Genomic DNA, 22,317 nt, shown 5'->3' with positions numbered 1-22,317 from the left:
TGGGCGCTCTGTGTGAGCGATTTCTTGGGAGACTTGCATCTCGGCCAGTCTGAGAGCGCCCATCTGGAGATCCTAACGTGTGACTCGCCCCCCGACACTCACCTTGCTCTCTCCCTGCCCCGCCTCATTCCTGGAACAGTCCGCGCTGCAGGTGTGGGAAGAAAGTAAGGTGGGTTCTGGGAATGGCTGTTGACTCAGTACTTCCGGACGGATAGGCTGAGGGTGTGGAGGGGACCGGCCCAGCCCCTCCTCAAGCACAGCCAGCAGCGAGGGGAAGGGAAAGGAATTTATGAGTCTGCCTGCAGGGAGCCAGGGAACATGAACTAGGCCCCTCGGTGCAGAGGGCCCAATCATTTAGTCAAGGGGAAACAAGTCAGCTCTCGGATGCAAACGTGCCAGCCAGGGTGCCCCTGATGCTCCCTCCTACCAGATGCTCCCTCTCTCCCCTCTCACACCCCACCTCTACTGTTCACCCCGGGGAGGGTGTGCTGCCCCAAGACACTCCTGCCCCCGACTTCTCCAGCAAATGTCTGTTCTTAGCACAATCATTTTGTGTCATAGCTGACATATTTACATATTCGCCTCACCTGGGAAGTTGTAAGCTCCCTGAGGCCAGGATTTTATTCATTCGCTCAACCACTACTTACTAAATGCCTGTTATGGCTGGCCAGGCTTTTCCTGAGGGCTGGAGCTATGGCCGGGAACAAGGACCACACGGCCAGCACCCTAGTCCAGGCTACATCACCTGCCAGCCGTGCTAACCCAACAGGCTCCTCACTGGTTTCCTTGTTTCGGCTCTCACTTCCTACTGCCCATTCCTCACGCATCCCCCAGAGAGCACTGACAAACTCAAATCACTTTACTTCCTGCTTAAAATCCCTAACGACTTTCGGTCACGTTTAGAATGGAATCCACACTTCTTTCCACGCCTATGATGCTCTGTATACTCATTCAGATTGTCTCTGCCAACTGTCTGCTCTCACCTCCTTCCTCACAGTTCCTCCAGCCTCCAACCCTGGTCCTGTGCAGCTCGGGCCCTTCCTCCTCTGGGATGCTGCTCCCTGGACCCACCGAGGCCTGCTCCTTCCTTCTCGTCTGATTATTCCACTCACCCACCACATCATCCTGCTCTCCCACTCTGCTTTCATTTTCTCAGTAGTATTTATCATTGCCTAAAATTCTATCGTATTCCTATTATATTAACGATGCATTTTTCACTTGTTTCTATCAGTCTCCTCTAGAATTTAGAAGTTCCCTGGAGGCAGAAACTTCACTAGCCTGTTCCCTGTGCTGTTTCCAGTGCCTAGACTGTGGCTGGCAACCAGGAGGCACTCAGTAAACATTCGCTGAGTGAGCGAACCAGGGAACAGATGACTGGATTTGCAGTTGACAGAATCTCTTGGATTCTGGTCCTGGTGTCAATTCCTTTTTCCTCTGCTCCCTCGGAAGAGCTAGAGGCTTTTGAAATGTTCAGCAGGCTGAAAACATGATTCTCAGTCCTGAAGGTCGGTTAGGGTGTCAAGGACTGAGTCCTGGCGACACTGGCTGGCCCTCATGGAAGTCCTCCAGGATGTCAGGAAGGCACAACACGTGCTACAAAGAGCATTAAGGGAAATTCGCTATTGAATATTAGCCTGGGAATAATAAGAATAAACAGTCACTGGTAATTCTCTTACAGTACAGATACTACCTTAAGGGATTTTTTCAAAGTATTCTTTTTTGGGGGCCAGCCCGGTGGCACAGCAGTTAAGTTCGCACGTTCTGCTTCTCGGCAGCCTAGGGTTCGCTGGTTTGGATCCTGGGTGCAGACATGGCACAACTTGGCACGCCATGCTGTGGTAGGTGTCCCACACACAAAGTAGAGGAAGATGGGCACAGATGTGAGCTCAGGGCCAGGCTTCCTCAGCACAAAGAGGAGGATTGGCAGCAGATGTTAGCTCAGGGCTAATCTTCCTCAAAAAAAAAAAAAAAAAGCAACAAAGTATTTTTTTTTTCCTTAAAGATTGGGCACCTGAGCTAACATCTGTTGCCAATCTTCATTTTTTTTCCTTCTTCTTCTCCCCAAAGCCCCCCAGGACATAGCTGTAGATTCTAGTGCCTCTGGTTGTGCTATGTGGGATGCTGCCTCAGCATGGCCTGATGAGTGGTGTCATGTCCACGCCCAGGATCCAAACCGGTGAAACCCTGGGCCACCAAAGCGGAGCACATGAACTTAACCACTCAGCCACACGGCTGGCCCCACTCAAAACATTCTTTAAGAGTCCAGACAGCAACACAACATGAGTTTGCGTCAGGTTATTTGTCAGAAAGTGCCAAGTCTGGGCAGGTGAGTTTTCCAGAAAAATAAAGCATCAACCTTCTTAATCCTAAAACTAAAACACAAACTTGAAAGTCTTTTTGAGAAGGCTTTTTGAGAGAGGAAGGTCTCTGTCTGAAGTTAGAACAAAAGATGTGATCCCTGAGACTCTCACGTCCGAGTCCTCCTCTCTCTGTCATTTTCCTCTTTCTTCCTTCCTCTTTTCCTCACTTGTGACACGGAAATGTAAAAAGTTCCTTCTTGGCTCGTTGCTTTGAAGTCTCAAAGGGAAAAATAAACAAAGCTCTATCCTATTAGCACACTCCGTGTCTGACAGGTGTTCACTTAAACAATCAGACACACACACACAGAGGCCACCAAGGAGCTGACTTCCCACTTCCCAGCCCAGTGCAATTCTTCCTGATTTTTGCAGAACTCTTTATGCTTAGGTAATATAAAGAGATTTTTACAATTTACCATTATAACACATTGTCAAAAGGAAGCAAGGAGGGGCTGGCCCAGTGGCATAGTGGTTAAGTTCCTGCGTGGGCTCCACTTTGGCGGCCTGGGATTCCCGGATTTGGATCCCAGGCGTGGACCTACACACCACTTATCAAGCCATGCTGTGGTGGCATCCTACGTACAAAATAGAAGAAGATTGGCACAGATGTTAGCTCAGTGAAACCCTTCCTCAAGCAAAAAGAGGAAGATTGACAACAGATGTTAGCTCAGGACCAATCTTCCTCACCGCCCCCCTACCAAAAAAAAAAACAAAGGAAGTGAGGAGATGGAATTATTACCTCATCAGGAGAGTGTTTCTTTAGTCTAACAAAGAAACCATTTTCTTTGACATTTCTAGAAGCTTCTGAAAGAATTTTCCAAATTAACTCAAATTGCCAGTGGTCTGCTTCTGTCTCCTGACGACATCTTCCTTGGAAGAAGACTAAGGTTCTTGATTTCCTTCTACTCGAAGGTACTTACTTTTCAGAAGGACTTTGTACCTCCTATCAGTGATAATTCTTTCAGCTGCAAGTGACAAGAGATCTGATCTAAACAGGCGTAAGCAAAAAAGGGAATATGCTGTCTGGTATAACCAAGCAGTCCAGAGCAGAGCAGGTATGGCTTCAGGTATGACTTTATTCAAGCCTCAGATGACACTACCTCAGGCCACGTTGTCTCTTCTTTTCATGGGTCTCCTCCTACATACACGGTGGGCTCTCCCTTTGCAAGATGATTGTCAACAGCTCTCAAGGTGAGGGTCTCCTGGTTTCCAATACAGCAGAAAAAAGGTAAGATCTTTGGCTTGGCATTCCCAGGCAAAGTCTCATTGCATCTCATGGTCTTTGAGCCTGTCCCTGAACCAATCATATGGCCAGGGCTAGATGATATGCTGATTGGTTTAGACCCAGGTCCTGTGATCCACTCCAAGCCAGTCAACTCCCCCCGAAGCCAATGGACTGAGCCTGCGGGACTGGATGATCTGTGGGGGGATCTGGGGACAGTCACCCGGAGAAAAGAGAGGCTGGACAGCCAAAGCAGCAGATCTCTGTTGCTGACTAGCCACACTTTCATAGACAAGACAGACTAGAGGAAATGGTGGAATGGACATTATTTCTAAGGAATCCTATAAATATGTTCACACTTTCTTTTGAGGTAGATTTAGCCAGAAGTATAAGTTTCCCAACTGGCATATCATCAAAATTACTGGGGGATTTTGATTCAATAGGTTTGGGATGGGACTCTCTGAGTGTCATAACTCTGATTATTTTTAAGATGATCCCAGGTGATTTGGAAGACCAAATGGAGTTGGGCATCCTCTGGTGCACCCCTGTTTTTGGCAGGGCCAGCTCCAGCAAAGGGGTGAAGTAGGCCAGCTTGTCTGTCTGACCTCTGTCCCCACTGCCTGCAGAGTCAAGCCCAGCGCTCTCAGCCTCCTGCGGTCTGGACTCATGCAGCCTTTCTGGTTTATCTCTTGCTGTTCCTCGACACGTACTTTTCATTTGTCAGACTGGAAAAGTCGCTTACCCAAAAATGCTCTGTTCCTTTCCCACTCTCCTGTCCTTGCTTATGTCATTTTCTTCTGAAAGTCCTCATTTTCTACCTGTTGAAATCCTAACCATTATTGAAAACTCATCTCAAATTCATCCTCTTTGAAGTCTTTGCTGATCACCCAGCCGGGAGCAAACTCCTACCCTAGGTCCACATCTCGTAGGTTCTGTCTTGCACTGCAGTGTTTCTGTGTGGGCTTCACTTCCCCTTTCAAAACAATAAGCCCCTGGGGGACAGGGACTGTGCTGTCCCTTGAGTCCTGGATCTTCAAAGGTCCTACTATAGTGTTTTATTTGTAGGAGGCATTCAATTCATTTCTGTTGTTTGGATCAAAGTAGAGTGAATGGAACCCTCAGATCGCCCCTTCCTTCCTCCTTCTCTCTGCTTTGGCATTTAATCTTTACCAAGATGTCTGTCCTTGGAAAGCTCGAATGAAGTCCAGCCTAATTTGTTGACAAGGCCTTGAGATGTTACTTCTGCAGGGTTGCTTATGTTTTAAGAGGAGGTTGCTGGAAGACAAAAAATGTTAAAGTTGTAATGGTAAACAGAAGCAGAAGGAGAGACCGGGGTACAGAATTCAGGGACTCTCTCCTTTGTGAGAGCTCCTTCGTTTCCCGAATTAGCTCTATTACAAAGTGAGGGCAGATGCACATGACAATGAAAATACTAGACTAAAACTTAGGAGGACAGATAGAGATTCCTTTTTAAATAAGATAGGAAACCCAGAAATCATTTTAAAAGCAAAAAATTTGTATGGATTTGACTACCCAAAAAATTAGAAATATCTGCAGGGTGAAAATATACCTTAAACGAAGTTAATAAATGACAGAAGAAAAGATTGATAATATTTATAACCACAAAAGTTTACTACTTGATAAATTTTTACAATTTATTTGAGAAAGCTAATATCCCAACAGAAAAACAAGCAAAGGATACAAACAGGTGATTTATAGAAGAAGAAATACAAATGGGCAGAGGGTCAGAAAAGATGCTGAGTCTCACTGTAGGTAGGGAAACAAAAGTGAAATTAACCAGATGTCAGTTTTTAGCCATTCAATTTGCAAAATTTGAAACAATCCATAACATCCAGAGCTGGGAGGGTTGGTGAAATTGGCTTCTTATGCATTGCCGATGCGGGTATGAGTTGCTATAAATGTTTACCAAAGTCGTTTGGAAACATCTATAAAATAAGTGATGTTTATAGACTATGATTGAACCACTAATCCTATTTCTAGAGATCCAAGATATAGCTTACAAAATGAAAATACCAGGATGTAAGACTACAGGTATAAAGATTATTTCAGGTTTGTTTGAAGTGGCGACAAGAAAAAGAAATGCTGAATATGATCTCATCATAATATCACGAAGCTAATAAGAAGAATGATTTAGATCTCGTAGTATGTGGAGGGGGTGATGAGGATGATATATATTATATTACAGATTGGAATATCACTTTTATGAAAAAGTGATAGAGAAAGAAAACCCCTTCCATATGTGTTTATATTTCTGATGTTTATGAATCTGTAGAGAAAGGTGTGAAGGTTGCATACCAAACTGAGTACATTGTTAACTTAGGGGGATAGGATTAGAACTGGGGAGGCAGGCCTGCCCTTAGCATTGAGAGCTGGTGGGCCCGAGGAGAGAGGACAAATGGATGCTTGGCCTTGTCTGCTCCCCTGTTCTTCGTGCTAGCTCCCTTGTGTACCTGAAGAGACCTCATGCACACATGTGTTGGCACTGCAGTCTGCCTGCTCCCCACAAATGCTCCTGGAGTGTAGGGGTGCACTCACCCCGAGCCAGTCTGCCTTTGGGAGGACAAGGCCCAGAGGAGGCCCACTCTGGCGTTGAAAGTGGGCTTGAGGCCATTCAAGCAGGAAATTCTAGTATCCCTGCGCCCTAGAGTGCCGTCTAGAAGGAGACTCACACACTCTGGGTGGGTACATATCCTTGGTCCTGGAGACTCCTTGTTCCCCTGGTAAGGCTCAGCCTTCTAAAGCAGAGTGCTCAGGGCAGAGGCCCCAGTGGACCATGTCTAAGGAGGAGAGGAACAGGGCAGTAGGGAAGATAATTAAATATTCTTCTTTATGTATATCTAAATTGTTCACCTATTACCATAAACATTCAGGAATTGAAAAAAAAAATTTAAAAAGTGTCCCCTTAAACATTTTAGGCTGAAAACCGAAAATCTAACAGAGAAAAAGACACCCAGATAAATTAATCTCTAACGGAGAAACATCAGGCGCCATGTGAGCGTGTAGGTAGGAGAAAGAGCTGAGAGCAACCACTATTTCCTCCCACCTCCTGACTCCGTCTTGCCATCCTAATGTGTTGATTTCCTGTAAAGCCAAGGGGCGTCCAAGGCAGGGAGTCAAGCACACATACCTACATGCACATTTTGAGGGGAAGGTGTCCATTAGGTTTCTCCATCCATCAAATATTTACTGAGGGCTCCTATGTGTCAGGCACTGTTTCTGGTGCTGCGAAAACAGCAAAGAATAAAATAACAAAGATCCCTGCCCTTATGGGGATAGACATTAAACAAGATAAATACAAAAGATGGTGTTAAAAAGCGCTAAAAATAAAACCAGGAGAAAGTAAGGGGAGAGCAGGGAGGCAGTTTGACATGGCATGGCCAGCAAGTTCTTACTGTGATGAACTATGAATCCAGATTTGTAGGAAATGAGGGGACCAGGCTTGGGTCAGGGAAGAAAACCAACTGAAGCGCCAGATTTGTGCAGCTCACTCTTTTTCCCCTGGAATTGATTCAACAACAAGCCAGACATGAAAAAACATGGAGGAAACTTATCTGCATATTGGTAGGTGAAGGCAGCCAGTCCAAAAAGACTACATATTGTACAATCCCAGTTATATGACATTCTGTAACAGGAAAAACTATAGAGACAGTAAAAAGATCAGTGGTTGGAGGGGAGAGGGAAGACAGATGAACAGGTGGAGCCAGGGGACTTTCTGAGTAGTGAAATATTCTGCAGGATACTGTAATGGTGGCCACTTGAGCACACAGATTGAACCTTAACGTACGGAAAGTAATGAAAAAATCATTGAGAAGGTCAGAGGATCCCAGGAAGGAATGCAGACTGTGACAAGAGATTCTAACTATATTGAACATGTGTGAAACACCCTCACTGAAGGGAGCAGGGGAAAAGGTGCTACTCTAAATAATACTGGAAATGAGTAGAATCTGTAAGACTAAAAGGCAAAAGGAACTGTATATAAGCACTGTGCTCTAGTTGATAAACTTGTTTCCCACAGTGTTGCAGGTTAACAATACTGATGCTACTAGACACGTCTACTGGAACTGAACGTGAAATACACGGATGGTGGATGGTAGGAACCAGGTCTCTCACTTTTGGAGTGAGAATTTACAGAGAAGCAAGGGGAGGAGGCTAGAATGATCTATGTGGTAATAAATTAGAGTTGGAGACATCAGTGAAAAATCATGTTTAATTTAACATAGATGCAGATAGTTACATAAAGGAATATTTATGGGTATGTGATATGCATGGGTTGGTAGACCCACAGATATTTCTTTGTTCTGTCAGCTGACAGGGCCTAAAACAAAAGGAAAAAGGAGAAGATACCCTAGTATCAGCGAGCACAACTCGTGACAGATCTTGATTTCTAATGCCATTCTCCAATAAATGGAACCAGGGCTCCTTAGAGAAATAGGATTGGGGCAGGAAATATACAAGATGAGCCCGAGGCATCTTATAATGCCAGAAAGTAAGGAAGTGCTCCCCCTTCAAAAAAAAACTGATGGGGATGTGTCAAAGGGGCACAGGAGACAGCTAAAAGAACCCCAGCGGCTAACGCTGGAACAATTTGGGCTACAAAATAAAGTACTATTGGATTATAACCCAAAGTATAAAATAAATATCCATGAGTCCATACTGATATAAATAAATGATTGAATAAATAAATAAGTCGGGGAGGATAGACACATCTCCATGCAGAAGAATACTTCACCCTCAGGGAGTTGGAGCAGAACTGTCCACATAAGGTCCAACCTCCTTCCAAAGCGTAGAGTATGGAAAAGGGGCAAAAAGAGACATTACTGTGAATTGCCAGGGCCTCCCCGGGGGTGGGATGCAAGGAGAGGCCAATAATTTAGGGAGCCTTTCTCTCCAGTGTAGGGGTCGAGTCCCACTAACCTCGTGTCTGTCGGCCCTTGATACATGTGTGCCTGGGATGCGGCAGGACCGGCACACCCTGCCTACTGAGGAGATACAAGGTACTGGGTGGGTGAGGGTGACAGGGACCGTGGTTTTTGTGCACAGAGGGGCAGGTGGGGTTTGGAGGGAGCCATACTCCAGCCTGAGGCAAGAGCGGAGACTGGTGGCTGGCTGGGGACAGAGGGGTGGCAGGATCCTGGGGCAGCCAGCATTCTCAGGCTGGTTCTCCCTTCCTGGTCGTGCCTGGGACCAACCTCCTTCCAAAGAGCAGGGTATGGGAAAAGGGGAAAAAGACACTTTTTAATGGAGAAACCTGACCAAGATGACTTCAGCCACGTGATCAAGGTCAGCATCAACAGCGATGAATCACGTTGATAGTATGTACTCTTGATACAATGTGATGAGAATGGCATTTTACCTCTGTGGTCTTCCTCCCAAGATCTATATTCCCTGTCTAACATCAGACAAACACAATTGAGGGATATTCTACAAAATACCTGACCAGTCCTCCTCAAAACTGTCAACGTCATCAAAAACAAGGGGAGTGAAACTGTCACAGCCAAGAGGAGCCTAAGGGGACATGATTACTAAATGTAATGTGAGATCCAGAAATAAAACCCAAAAACCTATGGGAAATTCAGGGAAAAGCGTAGGAAATCTAAATAAAGTTTGAACTTTCATTAATAATAATGTATCAATATAACAGTCATTATACAGTGTATATACACATACAACAGTGTTGCTTAACGATGGGGACACATTCTGACAAGTGTGTTGTTAGGCAATTTCGTTGTGCGAACTTACGCAAACCTAGATAGTACAGCCTACTTCACACCTAGGCTAAAGGATGCTGATCTTATGGAACCACCATCGTATATGCGGCTCCTCATTGACCGAAGCGTCGTTCTGTGGCACATGACGGTAGTTCATTAATTGTAACAAATGTACCATGCTAAAGTGAGATGTTACTCATGGGAGAAACTGGGTGTCGGGTATACGGGAATTCTCTGTACTATCTTCTTCAACTCTCTGTAAATCTAAAACTCTTCTAATAATTAAAGTCTATTATATATATATAATATATATATATAATATATTATTAAACTCTAAAATGACAATCATGGCTTTTAAACCCTAGTTTTGTTCAAGGTAATATAGCTATGAGCTTTCATGCACACGCACACCAGAAAGGCATGGCTAGCATTTGGAAGCTGGTGCCTGTGGCTCTTCCCAGGCCTCCGGGCCTGGGTCATTCTGTAGCTTCTGGAGGCTGTCGAATAAGAAGGGGCTCCCGGAACACAATGACCTCAAGACAGCCCCTGGGAACCTCCCCTTAGACCCTTACCTTCCAGAATGATGGATGAGGAAGGCTCAGCCACGCCTTCTGGAAGTGGGTATTTACTAGTAAGGTGCAGGCTGCCGTAGTGGGGTATAGACGGTTACCCCGGAATGTGTGAAGTTCCAGCCTAAGTCTGTTATTTGAGAGCTAGTCTTTGAACACTAAAAATTCCGCTGGCTTCGGGTAATTCTATTTTCTATCTTCCAGGGGAAACTGTCAATCATTTACATTGTACAGCTTTGGGTTATCTAATAACTCTGGATTTTCTGCTCTAAGGAAGGGGAGCAGGAAAGTGGCTTTTTGTATTTAAAGGAAAAAAAAGTCACTGCTCCTCTCGGTTGTGTGTCTGGGGGCCGGGGGGTGGGTCTCAGAAGCTGGCCCTGGCGCACAGGAGGGCACCTTCCTGAGGGTTAGGTAGAAGTTAGGTGGAGGCAGAGGTGTGTGGGAGAGCTGGCCTGGAGCACAGAGGTGCTGGAGTTCTCCTTTCTCCGAGCGAGTTATTGCTTGCATAGATGGCCAGGTAAAGCAAGGAGAGACAGCTATGGGGCGGGCGGCAGACCCCTCACCCTCCCAAAGGCAGTTCTCGAAGGGCTAGTGCTTGTTCGCCTTTAAAAAGGAACTGAAATGCTCGGAGCATTTTTGAGTGACTCACACCAGCTTGGTGTATTTGTAAACATCTTTCCTTGGAGACATTTAAACAGGAACCTGGAAAGTCTCTTTCCCCGACACATTGAACTAGCGGTTGAATTCTGCTTCTGGGGAAAAGCAAAAGATAGATTACTGATTTCCAATCTCCTTCGAGGTGGTACGCGAAAACCATCGCCCTGCCGGTGAAGGAGGCGCCAGAGAGAAATTAGGAGAGGGGCCGTGTAACTGCGGTCCATCACAGCACTGAGTCCTCTGGCAGAGGGGACCGCCGCCTTTGTGCAGCCCACTCCTCGATCTTGACATCCCCCCTCATCTCATCCCATAGTGCTCGGGCCATTTTTAAATGCTTCTGGAGCCTTTTTTTGCTGCCAAAATGAAATGTGAGCGAGCAAAGACAGGAGCGCGAACGCCCTTCGTGGGGTTACGCTGCCTGTTCTGCTTTCTCATCTTTCGTGGAAGGCTTGCCTTGTGCATCGGCTTTGTATATACTGTACATTTGATGGTTTTCTCTCTTTTTCTGATTCTTTAACGAATTTTCTCTCTCAGTTCAAGGAGGTGGTTGGTAGGTCAGACCTCTCATTTTGTGGAGTGGTCTGGTGAGGACGGGGGCGGTCAGGGTGCGGGCTGAGGTCTGTGAGGGTGCACATGCAGGACCCGCTTTCTTAGGGGGCTCGGGCCAGCAGGGTGGGTGGCAAGGCAGACCTGGGCGGACAACCAGGAACGAATGAGCTGGCTACAGAGGCTTTTCTTTCTCTCACTTCTCTTTTCCCAAGTGTGAACATGTTTATGTTACACTGTGAGTTGGGCAAAGCTGTGGTTTCTCCTAATTCCTCGTGTGATTTCCAGACATCATGGTCCTTTGCCTGGCGGGCTGAGTTCCCTTCCCTCAAGAGACTCTTGGATTGAATGAATTCCTGCTTTCAAAAAAGAATTGAAGGAAAGAAAGAAAGAGAAAGAAAAAGAAAGGGAAAAAAAGTGAAAAAATCTGCATGTGGGGTGATGCTTGTGTGTGGAAATGCTTTGTTTCCACATGGAGTTATGTTTTAAGTCGAAGAGTTAGAGAGCAAGCAAGGACAGAGTTTTCCCCTTCTTTCCCCTCTTCTCTCTCCTTCTCTCCCCCTCTCCCCTCTTCCTCTCCTCTCCTCTTCCGCTTTCTCTTCCTCTCTCTCTCTCCTCCTTCCTTCTCCCCCTCTTTCTCTCTCTTCTCTCTCCTCTTTTCATTTGAAACAATTGGAAGTTTGCCCATCCAGACAAAGCTGGCTTAGGGAGAAAAAGCTCAGGGAGGAAGCAATGTGAGGAGACTGGAAAGAGCAAGAATCTGGACACACTTTGATCCCCAGCTCTTAAACTGGGAGAGGAAGATGCCGTTTTCCTGCTCCTGGCGGGGGTCTGGGTGGAAGGGAGTGCCATTTGCCCTGCTGGCTCTTGGGTGGCCCGGATAGGAGGCTAGCCGTCCGTGAGCTGTCCTGCCACATGGCAGCTGGCAGGAGCCTGCGCCCCCGCCGCCGGAACACAGGCCCGCACTGTGAGGGATTAGGTGGAACATATGCACGTAAGATGCTTATGGCTTTTTCCAGACAGAAGGCCACTTTCCAGCCTGAGGAGCAGCTTGGAGGAAACAGGGTAATTAGATAGAGTCTCACGCTGGGAGGGACAGAGAGCTCAGCTGAACCTGATGCTTTCATCTCCGCCCTGCCTCCGCTGCCTTCTCATCCTTTTTTTCTCTTTTCCCTCTTCTGTTTTCTTCCATCTACTTCCTGTTCACTTGTGTCCTTCCTGACTTGTCCTCAACTTCTTTTCCTGGTTCCTTTTCCTCTTTTGTTTCTTCTCCTGTTCGCTTTCCTCTCATCCCTTCTTTTCCTCCGTCCTTTCTTTGACTTTCTTCACCGTACTCTTCATGCTTCTCCATGTTTATTGCAGCTTTTTTTCTTGACTCATCTGTCAGCTGAAATTCTCACGGAGACAAAAGGTAAGCTGTGTCACTGAAAACCACTGCATGCCTTCATACGGCTTCGAAGAGCCAGTGCTGCTAGAATACTGAAGCAGCAGCTGCTCCCACTGAGAGAGTTTTACTATTAATGTTTGGTCAGCCCAGCTGAGCAGCATGATGGTTTCTGTCTTGCAGATTGGGAGGCCCAGGCTTAGGCCCCAGTTTTGTACAAGGTCACCCTAAATGTTAGAGTGTGGAGTTGAATCCAACTCCGTTCCATTCTGGTTTCCCTTGCTTTATAGGGCCTTTAGGATGGTGGATTAAAGTGGCCACGAATGTTGGGTGGAGGAAGAGTGTGTGGTTCGATTCCAACTTTAGCATGTGCCAGAGTCACCTGCTGGGCCCCACCCCAGAGTTTCTTCCAGTTCAGATCTGGGGCAGGGCCTCAGAATATGCATTTCTAACAGCTTCCCGTGGGATGCCGCTGCTGCTGGCCTGGTGACCACACTTTGAGAACCACTGGTCTGAAAGGCATCAACTTTAGGATTAGGTGGCTGGTCAGGGCTCAACCCAGGTGGCAGGTGACATTTTCTAGACCCTGACATGAGTGCAGGCTGGGGGTAAATGGAAGTACTTACATAGTTTAGCCCTGTCTCGTTTCACAAAGGACTTGTGATTGCCTTGTTCACAATATAAAAATGATGAACAGTTGAAGTCAAATGAAGGGAAAATGAAGATAGGAGTTTAGCAAAAATAGTTGGAATCCAATGAGGATAATTTTCCCTCTTGGTTGGCCGAGTTATATGGACTTCTCTTTCTTTTCCTGGTTAACCACATCCTGTGTTCATTTTGGGAAGAGGACCCTTGAATTTTATCCCTTGAATAAAATTCTCTTCTTCCCAGACTGCCTTGCAGAGAATGTCTTCTTCCTACTTAGACAATTTAGAAGGTATGAGCTGATTGATCTTTATCTTTTTATGTAACCTGTAAAATTTGGAAAAATGACAATTATACAGGATATATTAGTAGCTATCACTTGCTTGTCACAGAGAAGAAATGTAGTAGGACACCCACAGGAAAGCTAGAATGGGATTCCTGTCTTCCAAACAACTTAGTTTGCAGAAAATGATGTACAAGAGAATAATTACATCCTTTAGCAGAGTTCAGTGATTCTAAATGTAGCAAGTCACAAAAAAGAAAAGTCAGAGTAGGTTGATGAAGGCACAAAAGAATGAAATTTAATTTGATAGATAAAGAGGAGGAAAAAAATTGAGAAAATTTTAAAGGGTTTTACCATAATTCAGCCATAAAAGTATAACTTCCTATAAACAAAAAACCCAGGCGTTTTATTTGACACATATCCAGCTGTGGCGTGGTGAAAACGAGAACTGAGTTTGCCATCGGAAAACTTGGACTGAGTTTTAGATTTGCCGCTTACTACTGTGTGACCTTGTAGCAGTCATTTAAACCTCTTTAAGTCTCGGTTCCTGCAGAAATAAAATGGGGATTTCCAGGATCTGTCTGTATCAACAAAGCTTCTGTCAGGAAACCAGAAACTAATACTGTCTGAAGCGAAAGAGCATTTAGACTGGGAATTAGGTGATTAAAAACCATAGCAAAGACGGGGAGAATAAGAGTTGGGAGGCATCCCACCAGCTTTTGGTTTGCTGGCGTGGCTGTGAGCGTCAGGAAGTTGCTGCTTCCACCCAGAGCTCGAGAACCCGGCTAGTGCTGGCAGGGCCATGCAGGGACCTCTGGCCCCAGCAAAAGCTCACATTTACCAAGGCTGTGTGTTGGCTGCTGCTACTGCTAGAGGAAGAATGCCTTCCATCTCCCTTCTGCCTTCCAAATCTTGCACAAGGGCATCATATTGGCAGAAACTACACTGGAATCCAGTTGGCAAGGTAGTTGAGAAAGTGCCGTTCCCAGGCTTCTCGCCCTGAGAATTGAGGAAAGAGTGTAGAAGGGAGGTAGAGAAGAGAACACATGCCAACAGACAACATTCAGCCCACTGACTGAAAGGGTAATTGAAAGTTGTGGGTTGCAACCCATTAGTGGTTGTGAAATCATTTTAGAAGGTTACAGCCAGCATTAAAAAAAGTCAAATGGGTAAAACAGAAAATAACACAGTGTGTTGCATAGAGTAATATTTGAGCGTGCTTGTGTGTGATACATACACTGGGTCAAGATGTATAAGGGTCAAAAACGTTTGAAATCCACAGAATAAAGAGTCAATTAAATGAAACCATTTGTGCACATTGTAAATTGTAAAGTGCAAAGCAAAATTATGAATTAATAACATGTTTGCCTCTCCTGGGGCCCGTTTTCTATTTTTACGCCACCTCATTGTTCCATCTCTGTAGTTTTAAGACACGACGTGTCTGCCCTGGTAAGTACATTCAGGATTCCCCCACACTCATGGATACACACAAAGTTAACCAAAGGGGACAGAAAATACAGATTAGTATGTTAAAGGAAAAAAAAGAAAGAAAAACTGGTCTTGGTGTTTGATTTCTGTAAGGCCCAGCCTAGCTTTCCTGGCATGCTTAGTCAGCAAAAATGGCTGCTGGTACTTGGCTGGGGAGAAAGAAGCTGAATGAGACGTGAAACAGCTTTTAAAAGATGCACTGAACACCTTACTCATAAGAACGGAGTCTCTTTCCAGATTGAAGGACCTCCCCACTCAGACAGCAGATTCCTTCGGTACCTTCATTACCAATATCTGGAAACTGAAATAATTCTCCAGAGTCGAGTTCATACTTCAGCGAAAGCGGGCTTTGAAATTTTATGCACTGAAAAACCATTGTCGGCTCTTTCCCTGTAGACCACATTATTTCGAGGATTTTCATATCTTGGGGAATGGGTTGAATTTCATTTTGCTCAAGGGTAAATGAAATTTCAAACTGGGTACAAACTCAATCACTTAATTTTTTTCTGGTTTAGAAATTCCTCCTTATCTCTCCTTCCCTGTACTCCCTCCTTTTTAAATTGCTTGTAAGAGGCAGTCCATGATAGAAGAACTGGTTTTTCCTGGAATCGCGAATACGTAATAAAAAGAACACCATTCACTCCAAACAATTTACTGGTTGTTCTCTGAGCCCCCTGGGAGGCGGGCGAACGTTGCAGCTCTTCTCTTTATAGCAGAGGATGGAAGACAAGGTGATAGGATCCAGGTCCCTGCCAAGTAGGAATTCAAAACCAAGCCGTGTTTTCTCTATAGGGAACAGCCTTTTCTGCCTCCCACTGACTCAGGTGAACAGAGAGCTGCCCTCAGACCAGGGCTGTGCTTATCAAAATGTCCCTGTGGTTTCTGTGCTGGTGTTTGTCCCCAGGTGGTAGGGAGGCCAGGAAATGAGAACTTACTCTTCCTGCCACCCAGGAGAGCTGGAGAATTATTAAGGGAGGCGTGGATGGGGGAATTGTGGGCGGCAGGATGGGGGTTATTTGGGGAGGGTATGAGCTGTGTAAAAATAATTGGCAGCACTGAGAAAAATTAGTTCAGGAGGCATGAAGAGTATTTAATAAAAGAAGTCAGAAAACTCCTGAATATTTGTGTGGGATTAGACTATGGGCTAAGGGGGCCGGCCCTGTGGCTGAGGGGTTAAGTTCGTGTGCGCTGCTTCGGAGGCCCAGGGTTTCGCTGGTTCAGATTCTGTGCGCAGACATGGCACTGCTCGTCAGGCCATGCTGAGGCGGCGTCCCACATGCCTCAACTAGAAGGACCCACAACTAAAATATACAACCATGTACTTGGGGGATGTGGGGAGAAAAAAGCAGAAAAAAAAAAAGATTGGCAACAGTTGTTAGCTCAGGTGCCAATCTTTAAAAAAAACAAAACAAAACAATATGGGCTAGTAAAGGGAGATTCTGACCAACATAGGTTTGATCAGAATATCCTGTGCCCTGAGTAGTACTTTTAGGGGTTGTCCAAGAGTGGATTTAAGGTGTTTGGGGACTAGAGAAAAAGATGTTAGATCCAGAGTGCCCCAAGGAGATGTCTTCTGAAATGAGAGTCAGAGGAACAAAGTTCCCATTTGCTGACAACATTTCAGAGACTATGTAGGTGCTTAGCCCGTCCTTCCTTCCATCCTTCCTTCCTTGGTTAAGGAAAAAAATCTCAGTTTACTTCTCCCAACAAACTTAGGATTCTTCCTCCTTTAAAGATGAAATTTTAAGGTTCCAAGAAATTGAGTAGCCTGCCCAAGTTTATACGACTAAATGAAAAAGGAAGATTCAAAGTGAGCTCCCCTAACTCCCAAACCCATGTTCTTTCCAAAACATTACACACCTCTCTTCCAGAAAATGGAATGGAAAATGTTTGTGGAAACCCACTGACTATTCCAAGCTGTATTTCAGAGTGAGACTGTGCTTAAGTTATCTTCGTGTGTGCAGTCTGTGCCCAAAATTTCCATCAAATTTGCTCTCTGCGTGGCTGGTTCTGTGTTCCCAGGAGAGGACTCAGTGGAGTTGCGGCCCTGCAAGAGAAGTGAGAGGAAAAGGCCGTGAGCCAAACGGCACTGTCCTGGGAGTAGAAATTCCTTGGCCACGAAGGTTATCAGGGCGGATGCCAGGCAGTCCCGTCGCTCAGTGGTGGTGTTCTAGCTTCTTCTGAGTTTCCTGTAGGTGTGAGCTGCATGATTTAGGCCAGGGCTAACCAGGACCGGCCGTGTGATTTGCAGGACCCAGTGAAAAATGAAAATGCAGGTCTCCTTGTTAAAAATATTATTAAGGATTTCAAGATGGTGAAGGCAGAGCATTTCAACAGGTGTGGAGACCTCTGAGTGTGTGGGGCCCCGGGCGATGGCACAGGCCATTCACCCACGAAGCTGACCCTGAAGCTAACCCTTGGGAATGTGGTCCAACAAAGATATTCACCCCAAACCTCCTGCCCTTTGTGTGCTATGCCAAGGTTACCAACACAAATCATCTGGTGGGGTGGAAATGAGATTTTCTTAAAAAGTTGACAACAGTAGCTATCATAAACTCACTTATTTGCTTTTTCATTCACAAAGTAATTAATTAAAAAGGCATTTATTGACCCCTTACCGTATGCCAGGCCCTGCGCTAGGTAGTGGGGATGTGAACGGTCCCCTCTGAAGCTTGACCTATGTCTTCTTGCCTCTCCCAAACAGCAGCTGTGGCCCTGAAGGCAGAGCGGCTGAGACAGTGGACGTGGGAATGAATGGCCACTGAATCTCTTGACCTAGAATTGTGCTCCTAGAGAAGGCTTTCCACCTTCCCCCCGGGGCCCATTCATTGAGGACGACTTGGGTACTTTGGTGGCAAGCAACAGAAGTGGATTCTGCTACCTTAATGAAGAAAAAAAGGTATTTATTGAAAAGATATGGGGAGCTCACAGAATGGAAGGAAATGGGCGATAAGCAGCCCTTATGAGGGCCAGAAACCCCGGCGGACTAGGCAGTCTGGGTAGAAGGAAGTAATAGTCCGCTCTGAATGTTGCTGTGAGGATGAACTGACTTCAGCTTTAAAAAAAACAAGCAACCTTTTTTTGTAAACTCAGAGAGATGCAGTGATTAGAATTAAGCCCACTCTCAGTTCGTGGCCTTATGCCCTGAAGGGTCTGGGAGAGGCCCTGTCATATTCTATTTTATGTATTTCCTTATTTGATCCCTGAGCCCCATTGTCCTCCCCATAGACAACCACTTTAAATGTGCTCAATTTCTGTCCTGGATTTGCATGTCTGTTCATGTATATAAAAGATACAGTGTATTTGGTATCTGTGTGCATGTTTAAAACTTACATAATTGGTTTTTTACGGTCGAGATTGTTCTGATGTTTACTTTTTGATGAATACAGATGTTTCTAAAGGCCTCTCCGTGTTGCTGTGTGTACACTTAGTTCAATGCTTCGAAGCTGCACATTGTGTTTCGTGGAATTCTCGGCTGTATTTTTTAATCCATTTCCCTGCAAATGGTCCCCCCGTTTGTCTTCTGTTTCCTACTACACAAGCTCCTTGTGATAAGCGGTCTCATGCATGTCCCCTGCGGACCTGGGTGAGAGTTTTTCTAGGACAGAAGTCTTGGCTGGCTATAAGAATCACTTTGTGGGGAGATGGGGAGTGGGGGTAACTTATGAGGCCTGCAGATGCCCGGGCCCTCCCTGCAGATATTCTGACTCAGTAGGCCTGACAGGGGCCCTGGGATCATTAGGTTTAACAAGTGTGCCAGGTGATTCTTATTATCAGGCATATTTGTGGAAAACTGATCTACAATATGCACCCTGGAATGGGATTCCTGGGCCAAGGGTATACGCATTCTTAATTTCACTGTTCTCTTGAAAGACAGGTCCATTTGGCTCTTCACCTCATCTACTGGCTCCTTGTTTTTAATAGCCAGTATCTCTAGTTGGTTCTCATTTGTGACTACTTGCTTTACATTACCAAGTTCTCCTTTATCTACTTGAGGGAAAGCATGAAGCTTATTTTTAAGTTCTTTTTTTCCCTGGTTCATTACCGAGAATTCGTCTAGCATCGATTGTTCCCTCTGTTTTCTTTTATCACAGTCTTGTCCTCTGTTGTCATTTTCCCCCTCAAGTTCACGCTCTCTCAGAATATTGGGTGCCTTGGCTGGTAACATGAACCTCAGGCCCTAGATTCTGCCACTCCTGGAGTTTAGAAAGAGAAATGTGTGTGCATGTGACCTGCGGGAGTGGCGGTGGGGTGGAGAGGAGTCAGGGGAAAAAGCCTCAAAGAGGGAGCGTGGGAGCCTCGGATGGTAATTCAGATTTATCTTTCTTACGCCCTTGCCTGGGAGGTCTGTTTTCTAAGTACCGTCTCCCTTGACTGTGGCCACTTAATGCTTGAGATGTGACAGCAGGGGTGGAAAGAAGGACACCCAGACATTGAGGGACCTGTCTGTCCCTATTGTCATTTTTGATATAATTTCTAGAAGCCTCGTAGGGTTCCAGCAGCACCCTGATGTCTCTCTGTTGTCTGCAGCCAGCCCGTGGTTAGCTGGGTTTTTTCTCCTCTGGAGCGGTAGCCATGTGGGCAGTGATACACCTAGGGGCAGATGAAGGATGGAAGGAAGCAGAAATAAACACTTATTTCCGCATCTGCCCACTGTCTTCTGCCTGTGGTGCTGCCTCTCCATCTCTCTCTCCTTTAGGAGCCGACCAGGGTTACTCACCGATTTCACATCAGTTTCTCAGATCTTTCAAGCTCCCTGTGGCATCTCCATGCCCGAGCTCCAGGGAGAAAGGCAGCAGCCACATTCCTGAGCCCTCTTTTCCAGCTTCAGCCCTTTTCCAAGCTTATGCTTCTCCGTTCAATATATTCATAGGAGAGAGGGTCTTATTGGCCTGGCACAATGATTCGAGAAGATCTCACTTTTAAAGTTTCCAATTTTGAAATATTAAGTGTTCTAAGCACGATACCTACCAAAGATGAAGGCAAGGGAAACCCTCAGGAAGTATGACAATTGCAAGCAGTATGGCACAGTGGTTAAGGGCACAGGCTTTGGGGCCAGGCATTCTGGGTGTTCAAGTCAAGGTCTCATCAGCATGTATTACCTGTGTTATCCAGGGCAAGTTACTCAGCCTTTCTGTGATCAGTAAATTTTATATGAGATCACACGTTTAGAGTACTTAGTTATTACACACATGTAGAGTATTTAATCATCACTATATTGTTAATATTTGATACATCAGTTATGCAACTAAAAATAAAAAGAAACATGAAGCTATTTTTTCTACTGTCATTATCTTAAAGACGTCAATACTATTGGTTTTCTTACCACTCGAGAAAAGTTACATTCCTGGTTTGCCTATTCCAGGAGAATAAAAAACTTCGAGTCTTGAACTTTCCTGAGACTATTTTTTTTTTTCTCCCTTAAAAATGGCAGCTGTAACTAGCCCACTCCATCACCTGTTCCAGTGGAAACTTTACACCAAGTGCAAAAGTGTAAAGTGGACAAAAACAGCACAATGGAAGATGCCAGGCAGGTTAAGTAGATTGTCAGAAAATATTTGTTTTGTGGAATCATTGATATACTTCCATGGAGACCCAGAATTTTGGAACCCAATTTGAAAACATCTACAGCATAACGCAGTCAGTTAAAAAAATAAAATAAATCTGCATTCATTAATAAGAGACACACACATGTGTGCACACACGCATGTCTACACAGCCACGTGAACCTCATACGGCACTATGGTGCAGCGCTAATGTCTCATCCTGTTGAATTGCCATAGTGCAGTAGAGCAGGCTGAGAGAAGGTTTTCCCTCTGTTTAAAAACTTCAAGTCGTGGTCCGAAGGCCTTTTCAATCCCTCTCCTGTTTCGATAGCACCTCTGCTTCCCCATGTCTTGTAGCCCTGGGACATCCTTTGGTGGCTTCTCAGAGGCTCCGTTTCCATCATGCTGGATTATAAAGACAAACGTGTGGGGAAAAAGCAAAGCGGTGGGTGTAGAGCAGGTGGAGTGGGTCCACCTGGACGTCTCTGCCTCGCTCAGTAACAGCCTCAGCAGGAGCTGTGAGGGCCCAGTCTGTGGACCTCAACCATCTCATTACGCTCCAGTGACTTCCAGCTGCCGGTGTCTACATCTCCTGCCTGAGGCTTTTTCTGGAACTGGAGAAGGCCACTCTGCTCTCATAGTCAAGGCGCGTTGGAAGTGCTATAGAATTAACACCAGTTAGGAACAGTCCTCCACCAGGGACTCTCAGGAGTTGATGCAAACCCAGCTTCCTTGACCCTCAGGTGGAATAATCGTGAGGCGTGTAGTTTGCTGGGTTTCCCAGACTTCCCTTCCAGAGTCATCCACTGCGGTGGCTGCTTTTAATAAGGCCTTCTACTGGTGTCCTTCCTCTGCTGCATCACTTCCCCATTCCTTGATTGGTGTTGCTTCCACCTCCCAAATAACCTATTTGCAATAGCATCCTTGCCTCAGGGCACCTCCTAGGGGGATCCAAATGAGATGCCATCCTTAGCTTTACTGTCGTTTCTACATCCCCTTCCACTCACGACTCTTTCAAGCTTTGAGGTTGGCCTTTTGAGAGTCTGTGCAATATGAGCAGCCTGTCCTCCTGACCACAGTTGATTGGATCAGGGAGAGAGAACAGCTGGGCCCATCAGAGTTCCTTCCCTAGGAGTTTGGAGATTGGTAGGGATGGGTGGGAGTTGGTGGGGAGATGGGAGTGGGGAGAGAGAGAAAGGGGGAGAGAGAAACAAAGATTGATGGGGTGACTCTTTCCCCAGGTGGGTGCTGAAGTACATACACTTGGGAGCTATGAACACATTCTGCGTATATATTCTGGGAGCTGAGACAGCTCAACTAGTCTGCAGAGAGAAAAATGAAGCAGGTGTGCAGTGGAAAGCACAGGTGAGGGACATAAAAATACTGCTGTGGTTTTGGCAACCTTCCAGTTTCTGGTTCCGTCTTTTCAGAGGTCTGGCTCCATTTCTGTTTTGACAAGATACCCATTTTCTTAAAAAAATTGCCCACTTTTTGTTTAAGCTAGAATGAGTTGATTTCTTTTGCTTGAAGCCAGGACATCAACTAATGCACATTTTATATCATAAGTAATCCTTATTAAAAATAAATTGTGTTTTTAGGGCTCTTGCCATCTCAGCTCTGGAATTGAGGTATTTTATTTTCCGTTTATTCATCCCCTTCCCTAGGAGACATGTTAGCAAAAGAAAGAGGTAATTTCCTCTTCTCCACAGGTGAAAACATGGGGCTTTCTTTTGTGGAGTTCTTGTGTTCTCTGTTCTCTTGACACCTGGAGACAATCCCCTCGCACATCCTGAGATCTTGCAGGGGCAAGAAGCTGGATTCCCTGAAGAGGTGTAGGCCACATGCACAGGAGGCCCTGTGGGCACTGAGAGTCGAGAGGCTGTGGAACGGC

The 22,317-nt window shown here is 45.7% G+C and overlaps 1 long non-coding RNA gene across 1 annotated transcript in view; it reads left to right on the top strand.

Moving 5' to 3' along the window:
- Window positions 1-10: 10 nt before the first annotated feature.
- LOC138919343 (uncharacterized) overlaps window positions 11-22,317 on the top strand; it is a 34,553-nt gene continuing 12,246 nt past the window's right edge. Inside the window, exons 1-3 of the long non-coding RNA XR_011429471.1 lie at window positions 11-169; window positions 3,156-3,269; window positions 17,585-17,779. This is a non-coding gene — a long non-coding RNA (uncharacterized lncRNA). The remainder of the gene's footprint in view (window positions 170-3,155; window positions 3,270-17,584; window positions 17,780-22,317) is intronic.

The sequence above is a fragment of the Equus caballus genome, chromosome 20, assembly GCF_041296265.1.
Source record: "Equus caballus isolate H_3958 breed thoroughbred chromosome 20, TB-T2T, whole genome shotgun sequence".
In the NCBI taxonomy this organism is placed as follows: domain Eukaryota; kingdom Metazoa; phylum Chordata; class Mammalia; order Perissodactyla; family Equidae; genus Equus; species Equus caballus.
The sequence above is the reverse complement of the archived record's forward strand: the minus strand, read 5'-3'. Positions and strand labels throughout refer to the sequence as shown.